The sequence below is a fragment of the Lactuca saligna genome, chromosome 1 (genome assembly GCF_052625555.1).
Source record: "Lactuca saligna cultivar CGN05327 chromosome 1, ASM5262555v1, whole genome shotgun sequence".
NCBI classification, from domain to species: domain Eukaryota; kingdom Viridiplantae; phylum Streptophyta; class Magnoliopsida; order Asterales; family Asteraceae; genus Lactuca; species Lactuca saligna.
In genome coordinates this window covers 100,364,475-100,371,401 of record NC_136417.1, presented here as the reverse complement: position 1 = coordinate 100,371,401, position 6,927 = coordinate 100,364,475, and the positions used below count along the sequence as shown (strand labels likewise).

The window sequence follows — 6,927 nt, the reverse complement described above, 5'->3', positions numbered from 1 at the left end:
TCATTACCTCTATAGGGTTTGTTGTACCATCTACACGGACCATAAGAGTTTGAGGTACCTCATGGATCAATCGAATCTCTACATGAGGCAGCATCGGTGGATGGACGTGGTAAAGGATTACGATTGTGAGATCCTTTATCACCTGGGTAAGGCCAATGTGGTGGCCGACGCGCTTTGCCGCAAGGAAGCATCAATCAGGGATATCTGCCTGAGGATGACAGTGGTGACTCCGTTGTTGGAGCGGATTCGGGAGGCCCAGCAGGAGGCCATGAAGGAGGAACATCGGAAGAGCGAGCGGATCGTGGGGCAGGTTTCCTCCTTCGACTATGACAGCCGAGGATTACTGACACTACACCATAGGGTGTGGATGCCATACCATGGGGATGTGCACCAGGTTCTGATGGAGCAGGCGCATAAATCTCGGTTCTCCATTCATCCCAGGGCGACGAAGATGTATAGGGATCTTCGTTTGGACTATTGGTGGCCCTGCATGAAGCGGGATGTGGCATTGTTCGTGGAGCGGTGCTTGACCTGCAAGAAGGTCAAGGTTGAGCATCAGAGACCTCACGGCAAGATGCAGCCATTGGATATTCTGCTGTGGAAATGGGAAGACATAACGATGGATTTTATCACCAAGCTTCCCAGGACCGCGCAGGGAGTGGATTCGATATGGGTCATCGTCGATCGATTGACCAAGAGCGCCCATTTTATCCCGATTCAGGAGAGCATCTCGGCCAATAATTTAACCGACATCTATATCTGGGAGGTGGTGGCACGGCACGGTGTGCCAGTTTCTGTGATTTTAAATAGGGATGTGCAATTCACTTCCAGGTTTTGGAGGAAGTTTCATGACGAGTTGGGTACTCGTCTGCATTTTAGCACCGCCTTTCACCCGCAGACGGATGGTCATTGCGAGCGGACCATCCATACCCTGGAGGATATGCTGCGAGCATGCGTATTAGACTTCGGAGGTAGTTGGGATACCTACCTTCCACTGGGATAGTTCTCCTATAACAATAGTTATCATGTGAGCATTGATCGTCCTCCCTTCGAGATGCTATATGGGAGGAAGTATAGGACCCCGATATGTTGGGGCGAGTTTGGCCAGAGGGTAATGGGGAGCACTGAGGTAGTGCTCAAGACGACAGAGAAGATTCAACAGGTCCGGAGCAGGCTTCAGACTGCTCAGAGTCGGCAGAAAAGCTATGCCGATAAGCGCCGATCAGACCTGGAGTTTCTGGTCGGGGATATGGTTCTCCTGAAGGTGTCGTCATGGAAAGGCGTTATCCGATTCAGGAAGCGGGGCAAGTTAGGCCCTAGGTACATTGGACCGTTCAGGGTTATAGACCGGGTGGGCTAGGTGGCGTATAGGCTAGATTTTCCAGCCGAACTTAGTCAGATACACAACACTTTCCATGTTTCCCAGCTGCGAAAGTGCCTAGTGGACGCCTCAGCAGTGGTACCCTTGGAGGACATTCATGTTGATGACAGCCTGAACTACATTGAGCGACCGGTGGCAATCCTCAACCGGAAGTCGAGGGATTTGAGGAACAAAAGAGTGGAACTCGTGAAGATACAATGGCAACACCAGAAGGGGTCGGAATGGACTTGGGAGCCTGCGGACGAGATGATGGAGTATTACCCCGAGCTGTTTCAAGATCGAGCAGCAGATTTCGAGGACGAAGTCTAAAATAAGTGTCACTACAAGAAAACAACCCTTTAATGACGTGCAAACAATGACACTTGTAGATAGACGACACGCATTTGTAAGTGCCCTAAAAGATAATGTTAGTTTTGCAAAATTTGAAGGATAGAGGGCACGCATTTGTGTGTGCCCTAAAATTAGTGTCAGAAAAGAAAAAATAATGCAAAGGGCTCCTTTCATAAAATGTGCGTCATGTAAATGTGTCGCTTTATAATTCTAAGTGAAACACGTGTTTTAGGCGGGAAATGAAATCGACAAAAATTACCCCCGCCTATTGAATCTCAAAAATTAATCCCCCCGCTTCTTCTACTTAGCAAGAAAAAGCCCTAGGTCCCTTATCTTCATCTTCAGTATCATCAAACATCTCGTTCATCGGATCTCTACTCGATCTCCTTCTTATCAGTATCATCAAACATCTCGTTCATCCTCTACATTATTTCCATCGTTCATCCCTCTCCTCACTGATCAATACCCAAAAAAACCCTAATATCATAACCACTCCTATTTTCTTGCATAACAAATCCCAAAACATCACCAAATACTAAATTCCACAAAATCGTTGTGACCATTTTAGCTAGGGCTTTTTTCAAGAACGAAAACGCTCTCGCATCTCTCGTAGCTCTGAAACAATGGACGATTTACCTTGCTTCGCCTTTGGTCACTTCTCCTCCGGCGACGTCAAGCCTTCCTCATTACAAATAGACCAACGATAAGCTAAGACTTATAAAAGAATCGTTTCACTCTCAATTGGGTGTGCAAGTCCTCCATTGCACTGATGACTACGAACGTGACTCTTCCACCACACCTGTGATTGTGTCCCGTCTGACCTCCCTGGCCGCTACCTTAATAGGTTTATCTATTCAATTAGAATTTTCTTTTCAGTTTGAAATCGATTTCGTCCCCTCCCCAGCTCTTCCTCTCTTCACTAAAATCGTTGTTCATCTATCCACTAAAATCTTCACGGTTTCTTTAATTTCACTCCAAGGGTTATTTGATAGCTCTTGTATGGTTTATTCCCTATACTGAATCGAGAGTCAAAACCATTGTGGTGGTTGTGGCGGAATCAAAATGCGGGATTGAACCATTGTAGCAGAGAGATCTTGAAACTTTTGATTAATACTTCTCAAGTCATCTCCAAGGTAATGTGAACCTCTTGATACTTCTCATGTTGAATCTCTTTTTTTAGTATAGCTATCGTCTTTTAAAATTAGGGCTTCTGTTTGAATAATTTCATTGAACGACAGGTGAATCAGACCGTCTTCTCAATTTATTTGACATTGAAGAACAGTGCTTTGAATTTCTTTGTCATGTCCAATTTATCTCGACCAGATCTCAAAAAGGTTTCGATGTTCATCTCTATTGATGCTCTAACTTTTTTCCTTCAATGGAACTGTGGATTTTTATAAACCCTAGCTTCTACAATAACCCCTCTTTTAACCGAGCTTGGAAAGACCACGTGGCTTTCCACATTTAAGAGTTCTTCCTGAACATGTATTATTATTATTATTATTAAATATTACCCTCTTCATAATCAAATCATGCAATAAAATGAAATTCCTTTTATTAATTTATTTGTTTCTAATAACAGGGTGTTGCAATGCTTGATATTTCTAATTATGGACAAAGAGTTGATCATCATAGAGATATGCATATGGATATCGATCACATGTCTTATGAGGTATACAAAGATTGGTTTCTTTTTTAGTCAAATTAGGAAAATGACCTTTTGTGTATATGCAGGAGCTTCTTGCATTAGGTGAGCAGATTGGGAATGTTGGATCGGGGTTATCAGAGGATTTTATTTCAGGTTATTTGAAAACAAGGGTATTTATGTCTTCTAAGTTGGAAGTTGTTTCATCTGCTAATCAAGAAGTTAGTTTCCGCACAATTTGTCTGGTAAGGGAAAATTCGTAAAAAGTTAGGGAAAGAAAGTCTCATTTCTTGATTTTCTTTAGTAACTCGTCTTTATTCATTAAGTCTAAAGGAAAAACTCTTATTTAGCTTATGGGTTTAAGGGTAAGCGTATGTTTGGTTCGCATGGAATGAAATGATGAAGGAATGGAATCAGTCATTCCATTCTTTCCCTGATTCCATCATACTAATTTAACATATGATTTGTGTTTAACAGATGGAATACAATGATCAAGAAAGAATCGGAATGTTGGATTGCAGTCATGGATACCATGTGGACTGCGTCAAGAAATGGCTAACCGTTAAAAACACATGCCTAAGGGGAAATTAGCAAAAGATGGTAGCTGAGGGGAAATTACCAAAAAAATACCCTGGCTTGTGGGGATTATGGGAATGATGCTGAGTTGTTCACCATTCCAGATGTACACAGTGTCATGGTCAAGAATGCACAAGAAGAACTGTTGCAGTGGTATGCTGAAAATGCCAAAAATAACCCTATGATTATACATGCAGATGAAACGTGTGCAGCTGGTATTATACAAGCAATTGGTCATTTTAAGCTTGGACCAAACACATCACCTAGAGACTTACCCTTACCTGACCTTTTCAAGTTCGATGATTTTGAACCTGCATATGAAGTTGTCAAGTTTTACTTGTTTCTGGAGAGCTGTGATATTGAGAATCCTGAACAATATTTGGAGAATTTGAAAGCAGTTTGTGTACGTTGAGCAACTTCTTCTCTTGTTTTATTTATTTATTTATTGGTATTGGTATTCTTACTCCATTCATGTTTTTTGTGGTATCATTTTTATGCAGTCTTCATTTGGTTCTTAGTTTAGTCCATTTGGTGTTGAGCAATCGCTTCATGAAGTGATTGGTAAGCTAGAACAATGCTATGGGGAGAAAAAAGGGACAAAAATTCGAATTTGGGTTGATCAAGTTTTCCCTTCTCGGCTTGATTCAAACACATGGCTGGTGAAGTTCAAGAAGTTGGAGAAATCTGGTGTGTCATCTTTATCTTGGATTCTTCATTTTTACACTTAGAAAATAAAAAATGAAACATCATCATGGTTTTCTTTATTTGTAGGTGAAGAGCAAATGTGTTGCTTTACCACAGTTATACTGAGTTCAAAGGTAACATTTTTTGATACAATAATTATTGTGATGAAGTGTGGCAATGTTAAATGTTTGTTGTTGGTTGCAGGATGTGAAACTTTCACAAGGGTTGACTTGGGTGCATGTGCACCAAACATGGATGGATGGATCAACGAGTGATAACAAAAATTGGTTTCTTTAAGGTTTTATGCCTCTCCCGCCTTTGACCTATCTTAGATATATATGTTTATCTTTGAAAATAAATGTAGTAAGTTGAATGTTGTATTAACAAGGAATGGTTGTCTAGGCCATAAATACCAAATAATATGATTTCTTCCTTTTTCATGTTCATGCCATGGTAACATACTCTCTTACAAGTTTTAATGTTTATTTAGTATTTCATAAGAAAAATGATCAGTTATAACAATATATTCGTCTAGACCTTGAGTTCTGAGATAACATAGTAAAACATCATTTTTGTAATAAATAAATAAATAAATAAATAAATAACAATCGTTTACAATTTACGCCAACTTTTATACTAGTGAATTGTATAATATCATATTTACCATCATCATTTTTTATGTATAGGCGTAACAAGTGGTGTTGAATTTGAATAATGTTACTTAAAAATCAATGTTAAACAACAATACATATTAAATTGGAGATAGCTATACAACAATACATACATAGTAGTCTAACAATTCCATTCTTTCTTACCTTCTATCTAACATTTTAGCCATGTTTCTTCTTTGTTGCAACTTTCAGTGTTCATTATTGATTTATTATTATTATTATTTTAATTATTCAGATTGATCTGCTAGCTGAGATTAGTCGGTCACCTCGCATTCTTTCGGAAGTTGATGCAGCTATGAAAACTAAGCGAATGAAAAATGATGTGGACAAGTATCTAAAGGTACTTTAAAACTAAAACAAACTATTAACAATTCTGATTCATTTCAGACTCTAATTTAATTTATAATTTTGTTTTGTTATACTTGTATAGACAAGGCCACAAGGGACTTCTTTTCTGTCTAAACTAAAGCAGAAACTTCTTATTTCACCAAGTGAGGCAGCAAGGGAATGAACATGATACAATGTGCCATTAATGAATTCCCTTGTTCTTTATGTTGGAATGCAGGTTTTTTTTTTGGTTAATATATAATTTTTTAAAATCTTAAATAGTTGTTGGTGTGAAGAATGATGATAAGAATTGCATTGAATGTTGAGGCAGGCAATCCAGCAGTTGCAGGCAAGAACGCCACACGGACAATCCATGGCGAGCAATACTTCACTGGCGATCTTCTTGGTGGGAGCTTGAGACAGAAGGGCACTACCTCTTTTTGAAAGAAGTTGCAAATCAGTTGAGATATCCCAATAGCCATACACATTAGTTCTCCTTCATCCTTCTCTACTTGTTCTCAGAATCAAATTACCTCACTTTCAATAATAATGATTATAATAATTATTATTATATGGGTTATAATAATAATAATAATAATAATAATAATAATAATAATAATAATAATAATAAAATGCAGGAGGCGATCCAGGAGCAGATAACGAGAGCTCTTTTAGAGCAGTTGATAGTTAACAAGCCACACCCTTAGGGGCTTCTAATCACCTTCATTGAGATTATCAAGGTAGTTATCAAAAACACTAAGTGTAATATAATATAATATAGTATAATACATAGTGGTTGTTGATTTGTTTTTATATTAATGATTAATGATTAATGATTAATGATGATGTGGCAGAAGCTTTGGAGGTAGTTAGTTTTCTTTTTATAACTTTATGTTACTTTTTTTGCATGTAGTTTACTTTTTGTTAGGGGGTATTATTGTAAAAAGGTACTTGGAGATGTGATAGAGTCTCTAGCTGGGAGATTCTTGTGGATTTTGGATACGATAAGAAGTAGAAACAAGGTGTTCCTTAATAGTAGTGATTGAAGGTGATTTTGGTTCTTGAAATGAGACTCAAGATATCATATTTTTGCATGGCTAGAAGCTTTGGAGGAAACGAGACTCAAGAAAAAGTAAACACACAGAGAGTTGTTTGGCACATAATAAGCTAGATGATGCAATTGTATATAAATGAGTTCATTTTTTATACCATTTACTCACTTTTGGAATAATTATTTGTATTTGACATATTAGTGAAATGAATTATCTTTGTTATTTATGGTATTTTATTTTGTATTATGAGATTTTTAATGT

General features: G+C 38.3%; 1 pseudogene; it reads left to right on the top strand.

Moving 5' to 3' along the window:
- The first annotated feature begins 3,953 nt into the window (after positions 1-3,953).
- Positions 3,954-4,956, top strand: LOC145010096 (sucrose-phosphatase 2-like; annotated as a pseudogene).
- The last annotated feature ends 1,971 nt before the right edge of the window (positions 4,957-6,927 follow it).